Source organism: Phoca vitulina, unplaced genomic scaffold (genome assembly GCF_004348235.1).
Source record: "Phoca vitulina isolate PV1807 unplaced genomic scaffold, GSC_HSeal_1.0 scaffold49, whole genome shotgun sequence".
Classification (NCBI taxonomy): Eukaryota; Metazoa; Chordata; class Mammalia; order Carnivora; family Phocidae; genus Phoca; species Phoca vitulina.
The window spans coordinates 6,138,563-6,153,667 of record NW_022589752.1 but is presented as its reverse complement, the minus strand read 5'-3'; the positions used below and the strand labels follow the sequence as shown (position 1 = coordinate 6,153,667).

General features: G+C 40.7%; 1 protein-coding gene across 7 annotated transcripts in view; it reads right to left on the bottom strand.

Annotated features, from left to right (window-relative positions):
* Positions 1-14,164, bottom strand: part of CCDC91 (coiled-coil domain containing 91) — a 367,847-nt gene extending 353,683 nt beyond the window's left edge. For 2 of the 7 annotated variants that reach the window (XM_032432734.1, XM_032432744.1), the window contains exon 1: positions 13,910-14,154. The gene's annotated coding sequence lies outside the window, so the exon portion shown is untranslated. Of the gene's footprint in view, positions 1-13,380; positions 13,405-13,909 lie in introns of those variants that run through there. The other 5 variants (XM_032432737.1, XM_032432742.1, XM_032432740.1 and 2 more) reach the window with 5 other exon arrangements.
* Positions 14,165-15,105: the final 941 nt, after the last annotated feature.

Below are 15,105 nucleotides of genomic sequence, written 5' to 3'. Positions count from 1 at the left end.
AGTGACAATGAGATTTATACCCATCAGATTAGCAAAAAATACAAAAGTAATTAGTAGTAATTAGACTAGTAATCTTACTAGTCAATCTCACTAGTAATCAGGGACAGAGGTATGTTAGTGACAATGAGATTTATACCCATCAGATTAGCAAAAAATACAAAAGTAATTATACCAATTATTGGCAAGGATGAAGAACCACTCTCAGATATTAATAGTGAGAGCAAAATGGGAACAATGGCTTTAGAGAATAATTTAGTAGTATCTAACTTGAAGATGTTCTTACCATAAGAACCAGCAAATGCTACGGCAGACCCTAGAAAAATTCCTTCATGTGCATCAGAAAAGATGAAGAAAATTCATTGCCATGTTGAAGTCCATTTAGAGAGATGAAATTAATAATTAGTAAAAAGCCATTCAAATGATAAAGCGGTGTAAATGAAAAAACTAGTGTCATATGTATCGACATGGATAAATTTCATAAACGTTTTACTGAGTAAATAAAGGAGATAGGAGCAAAATACATAAAATATTTAACAAAAATATTTAATAAAAAAATTTCATAGACCCACTACCTCACATAATAAACAACAGTTAACTCAAAATGGATCAATGACGTAAGTACAACAACTAAAACTATAAAACTCTTAGAAGAAAACATAAGGGCAAATCTTCATGACCTTCATTTGGCAATGGATTCTTAGATATGACACCAAAAGCACAGGTGACAAAAGAAAAACTCACTAAATTGAATTTAATCAAAATTTAAAACTTCTGTGTATCAAAGGGCATTATCCAGAAACGGAAAACAGGGACTCCTGGGTGGCTCAGTTGGTTAAGCATCTGCCTTCGGCTCAGGTCATGATCTCAAGGTCCTGGGATAGAGCCCAGCATCCGGCTCCCTGCTCAGCAGGGAGTCTGCTTCTCCCTCTCCCTCTCTCTGCCCCCCTCCCCTGCCTGTTCTCTCTCAAATAAATAAATAAAATCTTTAAAAAAAAATCTACAGAATGGGAGAAAACATTAGCAAATCATACACCTAATAAGGGTCTAGTATCCAGAATATATAAAGAATTCTTAAAACTCAACAACAAAAAGACAAGCAACCCAATTTTAAAATTAGTAAAAGAACTGGATAAACACCTCTTCAAGAAAGATATAAAAATAACCAAAAACACTTAAAACATTGCTTAATATCATCATTAGGGAAATACAAATCAAAACAATGAGGCAGCAGTTCACATCCACTAGAATGGCTATAACCAAAAAAAAAAAAAGGAAAATACCAAGTGCTGATGAAGATGTGGAAAAACTGGAATCCTCATACATTGCTGGTAGGAATATAATATCTACAACCACTTGGGAAAATAGCTTAGCAATTTCTCAAAATGGTAAACACAGAATTACCACATTAACCAGAAATTCTACTCCTACATATATGCCCAAGAAAACTGAATACAAGTACACAAACAAATACTGGTACACAAATGTTCATAGCAGCACTATTCACTATTGTGAATAGTTATACACTTTAAAATGATTAATTCTACGTTATGTGAGTTTCACCTCAATAAAAAAAAATAAAATAACCAAAAAGAAGTGTTTAAAAAAATGTTTGAAAGTGTCCAGTGCAGTACCTGCTACATTACAGATACTTAAAAACAGCGGCTATTATTGCCTCTATTATATATTGCTCTATATATCACAATATATCATTGCAGTAATTGGTCCATAAACACAGGTAGTCACTATATTTGTGATACTGACATAACTGCCTCAATTCCAGGATCTTAACCTCTAAAATTTACTTTCTTAGTACAACTTTGTATCCTTCTATTAATAGTAGGCTATCATTCCCACTGAACCTGCCATTCACATCTATTGAAACTTCTAGTATCCCAACCCCTCTTTCTCAGTCTATCAATAACTCCTCCTTTGTAATGCCCAACTTAGTTACTACGTAAAGCTTTTGTCTTGATGTCTTCCTTGATCGCTCTTTGTCCTTCTAAATACCTGTTTCTTTTCCATATGTCTAACGTGGTATGTTAGACACCAGTAAATACACTCAATAGGTGATAGACAAACCAACCCCCAGGCCAATTTTTGGGCTTCCTCAATTGAGACTAACCAATCTGAGGAACATAAAGAAAAAAGAATGAAGAAAAATGAACAGATCCTCAGAGACCTGTGGGAACCCATCACGCATGCCAACATATGCACTACGGGCAGTCCCAGAAGAAGGGGGAGAGAAAGGGGCAGAAAGAATATTTGAAGAAATAATGGCCAAAAACTTCCCAAAGTGTACTTCCCAAAGTGTACTTCCCAAAATACACACACACACACACACACACACGTCACCAACAGATGGATTCTGAAACATTTTATAAAGTGGGAAAAAAGTATATGCTGATTAAAGAATCAGATCCCAGGCTTACGATTCCCGATCCACCACTTGAACAACCTGCTGAATTATTTTGATCAGATGAAAGTAACTATGATGATAATATCCATGGCCCTTCTATGTGGGAGGAAAAAATCTCCAAAAATTTCATGTATGTGTTGTCTCACTTGTTCATAAGATTTTTTACTCTGAAGTAGAACTTTTGATTTTGTAGGAATCACACAAAGTATTCTGTAGGAATCACATGATAAAACATTTTGCAATCTGACTAGATTCTAAGTGGTCAGAGGACTTCTCATCAGTCATATGGAAATCACTTTTTATGTTCATGACTGTGACACTGAGAATAACCTTGCGGCACTACTTTCTTCTCCTGTTGATAACAGGAGAAGCAAGATCATTAACACCTAACTTTGGAACTACAGAAAATAAACTCAAAGCATCAATGAAGATAAAGTCTCCTACAAAAGATTCTTGCAACAAAAAGTACCACACGAGTACCCTTAACCAATCTGACTGGAGGAAAAAAAATCAAATAAACTAAATAAGCAAGAGATATTTTACAACACCAGTCACTTTAAGCAGAAGCTAGTCTTAAAAAGAAATTAATAAAATGTACCTCTTCTGCATAACAGACAAAAGAAACCTAAAATACCTAAATGCCTCATGAAAACCATCAGCAGTTAATAAACACTTTTTTCCCATTCTGCAGAAAATAAAATAAATACTCATTTCAATTTGTCTTGTGATTCATGGCAAGTAGCCCATTTAATGCCATTCAGGTATTATAGGCTTATTTTCAATTTTTCATACCTAATTTGGGCAAACTGTGAATAAAGGTTGTCTTTATCAAATTCATAATTAAAATAATGATCCTTACTCTCACTTTTAACCATCTTGTATTGATGTAGCTTTTTAGTATTATTCATGCAAGCCCCTGTCTATCACTGAAGCACAGGCAGAGATTAATGGATCTTGCATAATACTGCAACACTGTCTACTACAACTGTAGAAGTTCTTAATTCTCGTAATACAGAAGTCAAGCATCTTGAAATGATCATGCAGACCCTCTCCTACCACAGGATGGACACAACATAAAAGGTGATTTGGCTGGTCTCTCCATTATCTAGGCCTACTTTTGGTAGGAGATGCACACGGTCAATGAACACAAGGCTGGCAAAGGGAAAAGAACGTTGTCTCTGAATACCAGGAAAAAGTGATTTCACACTTCACAAAATAGTGGTTACTTCATTCATATACTTAGTCTATATGACTCTATGTTTGGACTGCATTATGTAAATACCGAAATGTACATATCCTTCTAAGGAAAACAGCTTTATGAGAATTATTATATGCTGCATCTTAAAGTGAGTAGCATCATCTCTATTCTTCATCTATTAAACCTGTAATTTAAAAAAATGCTTTCCATTTCAAAATTTTACAAATTGTGATATCCCTTGCTAGTAACATTAAATGTATCCCTAATTCTTTTTTTTTAAACATTTATTTATTTATTTGAGAGAGAGAGAGAGAGCATGAGTGGGGAAGAGAGGCAGAGGGAGAGGGAGAAGCAGACTCCCCACTGAGCAGGGAGTCCGACGTGGGACTCGATCCCAGGACTCTGGGATCATGACGTGAGCTGAAGGCAGACGCTTAACCGACCAAGCCACCCAGGTACCCGTAATGTATCCCTAATTTTTTAATAGGATTCTATGGCATATAGCTAACAAAAGTCTTTGTACCACTTTTTGAGGATCTGACAGAGAAGGAAAGGAGGTACAGGTAAAGAAATGTCTAAATTTAAAATTTAAAAACATAAAAAGACATAAATTTGGGTAAACTTTTTAGAAGTGACTGATACTGTCTCATGGTGAATTATTAATTTGTTTAATTAGTTTATTTTAAGCATCAAAATTAAGACAGATTCAGAATAAACACAATATATACAAAAAGCTTACAAGAACTTAGTGTTGGTAGTCTATGAATAAAACAAGATTCAGGAAGACCTGTGATCAAACCCCAGCTCTACCACTTACTATTAATGCAACCTTGGGTAAGTTTGCTCACTTGTCTGAGACTCAATTTCCCTGGCTATGAAATGGGAAAAATACTACCTACCTCAAAAAGTACTGGTTGGAATTCAATAAAACAACATAGAGTCTCTGCATGATGCTAGACTCAAAGACTACTATAATTTTTATCAAAAGTAGAACGTGAGTAGTATTTCACATGACACAAAATGCATCAGGAATTCTATCTAGATCACTGGCAACAAAATAACAATGTTGGTGGAAAAATCATTTAATTATTTTAGACTCTAAACCTATAAAAGAAATGGTTTGAACTAGACATGACTTTCTAAAATTCTAGAATTCTACCTTAAAGTGATGCCCAGAAATTTTGCTCCAAAATTTATTACAATAAATAACCCAGAGGAAAAATTCTAAGAACATCAAATGAAACAGGCAGTGTATATTAAGAATCTGAAAAAATTTCATGCACTTTGAGTAATAACCACATTTTTAAAAATCGATTAAAAGAATCTTACCAGAGTTGTGTACAAAAAGATGTTTCATGTTAATTCTAATTGGGAAAACTTAACTATCTTAACTATAAATCAAGAACTTACAAATCAAGTTCTCAAAAAATTCATGACATAGTAAGCACTTATAATGCTGAGTGTAAAGGGAAAAATATAAAACAATATTTACAGTTCTATTTTTTAAATGTTTGTAAAATAAAAAGACTGAAAGAAAAGCCAGCAAAATATTAGCAGAGGTTATCTCATATTAACAGAAATGGGTTAGCTTTTTTCCATTGGATTATTTCCCAATTTTCTTCCATACAACTATGATTTACACAATGAAAAAAAAAAATACAATAGTCATATTAAAAAAAAAAAAAACTCTCAGCAAACTAGAAGCTAAGAAAACTTCCCCAAGCTGATGAAAACTGTTTATAAAAAACCTACAGCTAATTATTTAATGGTAAAAGACTGCATGCCTTACCCACCAAGATGAAAAACAAGGCAAGGATACCTGCTCTTACATGCCCTATTCAACAGCATACTGGAGGTCCTAGCCAGTGCAGTCAGACAGGAAAATTAAATACAGCTGACCCTTGAACAACTCAAGGGTTAGGGGTGCCAACCCCCTCATGTCAAAAATCTGCATATAACTTCTGATCGAATGATAATTTTAATTATAAATTATATAGTTCAATAAACCTAAATTTTAAAGGACATAGGACATGCCCTTTTGAAAAATACACATCAGATTAAATGAGCTAAACCCATCTCACTGGGTTTGGGGATAGGGGAGACTGAGGAAACCAATATATCCTTAGAAATACTGCAAATCAAAAAAACCAACTTATCATCAAGATTTATCAGTAAGAAGAAACAGACACTGATAAAAGAATTAATCTAAAGAGAGTTGCCTTTTTCATTAAGTTCTGGTTGTTTGGACAGAAAGTAACAAAATCTGATGAGCTTACAAGAAAGACCAAAAGTCACAAGGAACAGGCTCATCTGATAAAGGAGCACTGTGATTATGAGCCAGAATTTGGAAACAAGTTACCTAACACTCCCCTTCCAATTTACTAATGTCAATACTCTCACCCAGTCCAATGCACTGCCACCCCAAATTCTATTAAGAGAAATATAATAGGAGGGGGGAAAGATGGCGGAGGAGTAGGGGACCCTATTTCAACTGGTCCCCGGAATTGAGCTGGATATCTACCAGACCACTCTGAGCACCCATGAAACCAGCCTGAGATGTAAGAAGATCTGGATCTCTACAAACAGAATATCACAGGCGGTTGGTTTTGAGGTAGGAAGGGGAGAGCCGTGATTCCGCGGGCAGATATCGGAGGATAAATGGCAGCGGGAGGGTGCGTGGACGTGGGGATCCTACACCGCCAGTGAGTGACAGCCTCGCGCTGCGGAGGGGCACAGACTCGCAGACCAGTAGCATCGGGAAAGGACTTTAGGGCAGCCCCTGGGGTGGAGGACCAGACCGGCAGGGTCGCGCGCACGCAAACCACAGCTGCCTGGACAGAAACCCGGAGCAACGGTCGCGCCCACGCGAACTGCAGCCTCCGAGATGGAAACCCGGTGTGCTGGGGTCGTGCCGGTGAACTGCAACCTCCGGGGTGGAAACCCCGAGCAGCGGGGTCGCGCACACGCGAACTGCAGTCCCCGGGACAGGACCCCAAGCGGCAGAGTCGCGTGCCTGCGCGCGAACTGGGAGCGGCTGGTGGTTTTAGAAGCACAAAGGGCAGAGACTGTGCCCTGACCTGGAGGCAGGACTGGGGGCGCTGCGGAGGGGCGCACAACCCAGGACGCTGCAGTTTATAGCAGCACGGACAGAAACGGAGATGGTGTGGCCTGGAGGGCTCACTGAAGAACAGACTGCGGTCTCTCTGCTCTGAGGCAGAGGGTTGGAAACGGTCTCTTCTGCTCTGACTCGCGGAAGAGACGCGGAAAGCCGCCAGGGAAAGGCGCCAGAGAACAAAAGCCCCAAAGACTGATTCCCACTGAGCCCATCCCCCACCACAGGGGCGCAGGGCAACTCCGCCCAAACAGGGTTGCCTGGGTAACAGCGCGGCAGGCCCCTCCCGCAGAAGACAGGCTGGGAAAACAAGAGGCCAGCAACCCTAAGGTCCCAAGAAAACAGGTGCATCTTGCTTGGGTTCTGATCAATAATTTGGACTCTATACATTCCCTCAAACACCCATCAACAGAATGACTAGGAGGAGGAGCCCCCAAAACAGAAAAGACTCAGAGATTATGACTTATGCTGCAGATTTACAAATGGATGCAGATATAACCAAGATGTCGGAGATGGAATTCAGGCTAGCAATTGTGAAGACAATGGCTAGAATGGAGAAATCAATTAATGGCAACATAGAGTCTCTAAGGGCAGAAATGAAAGCTGAATTGGCAGAACTTAAAAATGCTATCAATGAGATCCAATCCAATCTAGATAATCTAACAGCGAGGGTAACTGAGACAGAAGAGAGAATAAGCGATCTGGAAGACAGTATAATAGATAAAAAGGGAAAAGAGGAGGCCAGGGAAAAACAACTCAGAATCCATGAAAATAGAATCAGAGAAATAAGTGACACCATGAGGCGTTCCAATGTCAGAATCATTGGAATCCCGGAGGGAGTGGAGAGAGAGAGAGGGCTAGAAGATATATTTGAGCAAATCGTAGCTGAGAACTTCCCTAATCTGGGGAATGAAACAAACATTCGAGTCCTAGAGGCAGAGAGGACCCCTCCTAAGATCAAGGAAAACAGGCCAACACCCCGGCATGTAATAGTAAAACTTGCAAATCTTAGAACCAAGGAAACCATCTTAAGGGCAGTTAGGGGGAAGAGATTCCTTACGTACAGAGGGAGGAACATCAGAATAACGTCAGACCTATCCACAGAGACCTGGCAAGCCAGAAAGGCCTGGCAAGACATATTCAGGGTACTAAATGGGAAGAACATGCAGCCAAGAATACTTTATCCGGCAAGGCTTTCATTTAGAATGGATGGAGAGATGCAGAGCTTCCACGACCGGCAGAAGTTGAAAGAATATGTGACCACTAAGCCGGCCCTGCAAGAAATATTAAGGGGGGTTCTATAAAAGGAGAAAGACCCCAAGAGTGATCTACAACAGAAATTTACAAGGACAATCTATAAAAACAACGTCTTCACAGGCAACATGATGACAATTAATTCATATCTTTCAATAATCATTCTCAACGTGAATGGCCTAAACACTCCCATAAAACAGCACAGGGTTGCAGATTGGATAAAAAGACAGGACCCATCCATATGCTGTCTACAAAAGACTCATTTTGAACCTAAAGATACATCCAGACTGAAAGTGAAGGGATGGAGATCTATCTTCCATGCCAGCGGACCTCAAAAGAAAGCTGGGGTAGGAATTCTTATATCAGACAAATTAGATTTTAAACTAAAGTCTGTAATAAGAGACACAGAAGGACACTATATCATTCTTAAAGGGTCTATCCAACAAGAAGATCTAACAATTTTAAATATCTATGCCCCCAACATGGGAGCAGCCATCTACATAAGCCAACTGTTAACCAAAATAAAGAGTCATATTGATAACAATATGTTAATTGTAGGAGACCTCAATACTCCACTCTCAGCAATGGACAGATCATCTAAGCAGAAAATCAACAAGGAAACAAGAGCTTTGAATGACACACTGGACAAGATGGACCTCATAGATATTTACAGAACATTCCACCCTAAAACAACAGAATACTCATTCTTCTCGAGCGCACATGGAACTTTCTCCAGAATAGACCATATACTGGGTCACAAATCAGGTCTCAACCGATACCAAAAGATTGAGATTATTCCCTGCATATTCTCAGACCACAATGCTCTAAAACTGGAACTCAATCACAAGAAAAAATTCGGCAGAAATTCAAACACTTGGAAGCTAAAGACCACTCTGCTCAAGAATGTTTGGGTCAACCAAGAAATCAAAGAAGAACTTAAACAATTCATGGAAATCAATGAGAACGAAAACACATCGGTCCAAAACCTATGGGATACTGCAAAGGCAGTCCTAAGGGGGAAATACATAGCCATCCAAGCCTCACTCAAAAAAATAGAAAAATCCCGAATTCACCAACTAACTCTACACCTTAAAGAACTAGAGAAAAAGCAACAAACGACGCCTAAGCCACGCATTAGAAGAGAAATAATTAAAATTAGAGCAGAAATCAATGAATTAGAAACCAGAAACACAGTAGATCGGATCAATGAAACTAGAAGTTGGTTCTTTGAAAGAATTAATAAGATTGATAAGCCATTGGCCAGACTTATCCAAAAGAAGAGAGAAAGGACCCAAATTAATAAAATTATGAATGAAAGGGGAGAGATCACAATTAACACCAAGGAAATAGAAAACAATTATTAGAAATTATTATCAACAACTATATGCCAATAAACTGAGCAATCTGGATGAAATGGATGCCTTCCTGGAAACCTATAAGCTGCCAAGACTGAAACAGGAAGAAATTGACAACCTGAATAGGCTAATAACCAGTAACAAGATTGAAGCAATGATCAAAAACCTCCCAAAAAACAAGAGTCCAGGACCTGATGGATTCCCTGGGGAATTCTACCAAACATTCAAAGAAGAAATAATATCTATTCTACTGAAGCTGTTTCAAAAAATAGAAACAGAAGGAAAGCTTCCAGACTCATTCTATGAGGCCAGCATTACCTTAATTCCCAAACCAGGCAAAGACCCCATCAAAAAGGAGAATTTCAGACCGATATCCCTGATGAATATGGATTCCAAAATCCTCAACAAAATCCTAGCTAATAGGATCCAACAATACATTAAAAGGATCATCCACCACGATCAAGTGGGATTTATCCCCGGGATGCAAGGGTGGTTCAACATTTGCAAATCAATCAATGTGATAGAACACATTAATAAGAGGAGGGAGAAGAATCATATGGTCCTCTCAATTGATGCAGAAAAAGCATTTGACAAAATACAACATCCTTTTCTGATTAAAACTCTCCAGAGTATAGGAATAGAGGGAACATTCCTCAAGCTCATAAAATCCATCTATGAAAAACCCACAGCGAATATCATCCTCAATGGGGAAAAGCTGAGAGCCTTTCCCTTAAGATCAGGAACACGTCAAGGGTGCCCACTCTCACCACTGTTGTTCAACATAGTACTAGAAGTCCTAGCAACAGCAATCAGACAACAAAAAGAAATAAAAGGTATTCAAATTGGCAAAGAAGAAGTCAAACTCTCTCTTTTCACAGACGACATGATACTTTATGTGGAAAACCCAAAAGACTCCCCCCCCAAATTACTAGAACTCATCCAGCAATTCAGTAATGTGGCAGGATACAAAATCAATGCACAGAAATCAGTTGCTTTCTTATACACTAACAACGCAACTGTTGAAAGAGAAATTAAAGAAACGATTCCATTTACAATAGCACCAAAAACCATAAGATACCTCGGAATAAACCTAACCAAAGAGGTAAAGGATCTATACTCTAGGAACTACAAAACACTCATGAAAGAAATTGAAGAAGACACAAAAAGATGGAAAAATATTCCATGCTCATGGATCGGAAGAATAAACATTGTTAAAATGTCTATGCGACCCAGAGCAATCTATACCTTCAATGCCATCCCGATCAAAATTCCAATGACATTTTTCAAAGTGCTGGAACAAACAATCCTAAAATTTGTATGGAATCAGAAAAGACCCCGAATCGCCAAGGAGATGTTGAAAAAGAAAAACAAAGCTGGGGGCATCACGTTGCCCTATTTCAAGCTATATTACAAAGCAGTGATCACCAAGACAGCATGGTACTGGCAAAAAAACAGACATATAGATCAATGGAACAGAATAGAGAACCCAGATATGGAACCTCAACTCTATGGTCAAAAAATCTTTGACAAAGCAGGAAAAAACATGCAATGGAAAAAAGACAGTCTCTTCAATAAATGGTGCTGGGAAAATTGGACAGCCACATGCAGAAGAATGAAACTCGACCATTCTCTAACACCACTCACAAAGATAAACTCAAAGTGGATGAAAGACCTCAATGTGAGACAAGAATCCATCCAAATCCTAGAGGAGAACATAGGCAGTAACCTCTTTGACATCGGCCACAGCAACTTCTTTCAAGATACATCTCCAAAAGCTCAAAAATGAACTTTTGGGACTTCATCAAGATAAAAAGCTTCTGCACAGCAAAGGAAACAGTCAACAAAACAAAGAGGCAACCCACAGAATGGGAGAAGATATTTGCAAATGACACTACAGATAAAGGGCTGGTATCCAAAATCTATAAAGAACTTCTGAAACTCAACACCCAAAAAACAAATAATCAAGTCAAAAAGTGGGCAGAAGAGATGAACAGACACTTCTCCAAAGAAGACATACAAATGGCTAACAGACACATGAAAAAATGTTCATCATCATTAGCCATCAGGGAAATCCAAATCAAAACCACACTGAGATACCACCTTACACCAGTTAGAATGGCAAAAATGGACAGGGAAAGAAACAACAAATGTTGGAGAGGTTGTGGAGAAAGGGGAACCCTCTTACACTGTCGGTGGGAATGCAAGTTGGTACAGCCACTTTGGAAAACAGTGTGGAGCTTCCTCAAAAATTTAAAAATAGAGCTACCCTATGACCCAGCAATTGCACTCCTGGGTATTTACCCCAAAGACACAGATGTAGTGAAAAGAAGGGCCATATGCACCCCAATGTTCATAGCAGCAATGTCCACAATAGCCAAACTGTGGAAAGAGCCGAGATGCCCTTCAACAGATGAATGGATAAAGAAGATGTGGTCCATATATACAATGGAATATTACTCAGCCATCAGAAAAGATGAATACCCAACTTTTACATCAACATGGATGGGACTGGAGGAGATTATGCTAAGTGAAATAAGTCAAGCAGAGAAAGTCAATTATCATATGGTTTCACTTATTTGTGGAACATAAGGAATAACATGGAGGACATTAAGAGAAGGAAGGGAAAAATGGGCGGGGGGAATCGGAGGGAGAGATGAACCATGAGAGACTATGGACCTGAGAAACAAACAGGGTTCTAGAGGGGAGGGGGGAGGGGGGATGGGTTAGCCCGGTGATGGGTATTAAGGAGGGCATGTACTGCATGGAGCACTGGGTGTTATACGAAAACAATGGATCGTGGATCACTAGATCAAAAACTAATGATGTACTGTATGGCGACTAACATAACATAATAAAATTAAAAAAAAAAAGAAATGACAGAAAAAAAAAAGAAATATAATAAACCTTCAAACAGCTTTATTTATAACAATCCTACATACTTTAAAAATCATACATCTACAGCGAGGCGTACAAGATAAAAATGCCTCTTACTAGGCAAATTCCTATTTAACCACTTAACCTCCAGATCAGCTAATTCCTTTCCCTTTTTACTGTCACCAAAAAAAATATTAAATAAGTGCTGTCCCTCTGTGATGACTCTGCAGTTTCTTTTTGACTGGTATTAAGTATTAAGATGATTACAAAAAGCTCTAAGAAGTTTTGAGCTTATGACTCCAATAAGAAGATACATTTTTCCATGTCATAAAAGAGGTAAATTGTAACTTCCATCACTGTTTATGTTTATTCCATTTGGCTTATACTGTTCCTAGGATACCAATTCATAGTAAGATTTCCAAGCCCACGGAACAACTTTCCTAGCCAGCCAACTTTGTAACCAGGGCGATTGTGGACCACATAATTTTCTGGCTCACCAGCACCACAAAGGTGCTCTCTCCCTGGCATCCCCCGTTCTCCATTCACCTAACAGGTACAGTAAGCATCGCCAATTCCTTCACTGCAACAGAAATTGTAGCACAGGGCAAATAGGATGATTAGAAGCATAGAGCTCTCTGATGTCAGAGAACAAAATGAATCTATTGTCACTCCCTGTTCTCCCACCCAGCTAAATATTCTGGGTATTTTGCCTTAAACCGTAAGGTGAAATGTTAGCCCACTCCAATCACTCCACCAAGGAACATGCAAACACTACTCCCAAAAGCCATCACCCAACTACCGCCCGGATAAATATTTGGAGAGGAAGGTGGCATCAGTATCTGTACAGTTCGGAAAAGGAAGGGAAGGAAAGGAGTCGGAATTCTTAAGGGGCCGCTGAGTCACCTACAGCTGTGGCCAGGACTTCACCCTCCAGGAAATCAGGCTCTGCCCCAACTCCCACCACGGAAGCAAGTGAGAGAAGCAGCAGCAACATCATCCTACCAAAAAAACATCCAGCACTGCTTTTAATAGTGTTACCACTCCTTAAAGTGAAGCCAGAAATAGGTTTCACGTCCAAAGCTTTCCACCACAGTACACACCATGGGCAGACGGAAGAAACATCTTTATTGTGGGGAAGGGGGCGCACTTAGAGGGATGAAGGATGCCTCACCACTTGGAAAGTTACTGGCTCCGGCCTTAATCCCAAAACGCCACTTGTATTGCAACATGTGGCCGAGGGTAACTACAAAAGAAATGTGGCTGACGGACGTTGCAGACGGACGTTACGCCGGTGTACAAAGCAAAGTAGAGGGGGAAACATAAATCAGGCGCCATCGGTGAAAACCCGGCAAGGATCTAAGTCTCCGTTCGGTGGGAGGTTCGGTGACACAATAATCACGTGTACTTGTCCGTAGACGTTCGGAAATACTCGATTCTGGAACGTGCAGGGGCCGAAACCAGCCGGCAGAGCAAGTACCGGTCGGCACCAGCGGCCGGGTTAGCGCGGTGCCGTCCCAGCCCGAGGCGGGTCACGCCTCCGACTCCCGGTCCCGGCGACCTCCGGGGGCGAGGCCGGAGCCGGCGCGAGGCGGAAGCCTGGCCGCGCTCCCCGCCCGCGCCCAGGCCGCCTCGGGGCGTACCGCCGGCCTCGCGCGGCCCCGGCCCCCAGACCCAGGCCCGGAAGGCGAGCGTCCATTTACCTGCTCCCCGCTCTGGCTGCCGCCGCTGCCGCCGCCGCGCCGCTCACCCACGCTGCCAGGTGAGCCACCCAGCACACGGCCCCTCACGCGCACAGCCGGGGCACGACCCCAAACCCGTGGGGGGGGGGGGGGCCCGCGACCCCAGCCACACAAGTTGGGCTAGCCCACGCACCACCCGGCTTCGAACACCTCTGCCCCCGGAAGTTGATTTCCTCCAAAGCCCGCCCAAAGCTGCGGCTGTCACTCAACGCCAACACGTGCGTCACGTGGCCCGAGCTGAGAGGGGGGCCCCATCTTCAGAGCCACGCCTCCAAGGGCTTTGACTAGTCCACGGGGGTTGCCTTCTGAAAAGGGATGACGCAGGAGCTACCTCCTGTTAGTTATAAGTTGTCGTTCCTCGTGAGTGACAGGCCCAGTTTCGATGCCTAATGCATGCAAATAAAACCATCCCCAAAATGATACTCCCATCTGGGATTCTGTAGGATTGTCCCTGAGAAGAGCCATGCCTGATCTTTTCACCACTTCCAGGCAGAGTTCAGTAAAAACGAATTTAGCCAAATGCCTGACAGTAAGTACTCAAGAAACAGTTGACTGGACAACTATTCCATTTCATCTTCGCGTATCTGAACTCTCAAGCGCGGGAATGCACCTAAGCCCAGAGCCTCTCCAGACCATAGGACATCAGTCAAAGACTGCTCAAGAATATTTTTGTACTTCGCCCCAACTCCAGATCATAGCAATTTATACATGCCATCTCTGTTTCAGAGAGAGTTTATTTTCAGCTGCCAAGCCACCCACTTTTTGCCAAGCCTTCAGTCAAATAATGTCTCCTGAAGAAAAAGAAAAGAGAATGACATAACTATCAGGGTTTTATTTGAAAGGAAGCATGATTATATAGTTTTTTTTGTCCATTTCAAAGTGTCAGTAACTGTTAAACAGTCAAATAGCTGGTCACCTGTTAAAGATTCTTCCATCTTTGACAGGGGAGGGATTTGAGGACCGTTCATTTAACAATTTTTTATTAAATGTATACTTGGCCTGCTGGCAATGAGAAAATGGACTGGATACATTCAAGATGTTTGCCTTCAAGGAGTTTACAGTCTAGTGAGAGTGAGAAAGACAGACAAGTAATCTGGGAACATTGAGCATAAGTCTCTGGAATATTCCCACCATCATATAACAGGCATTCTTTAACA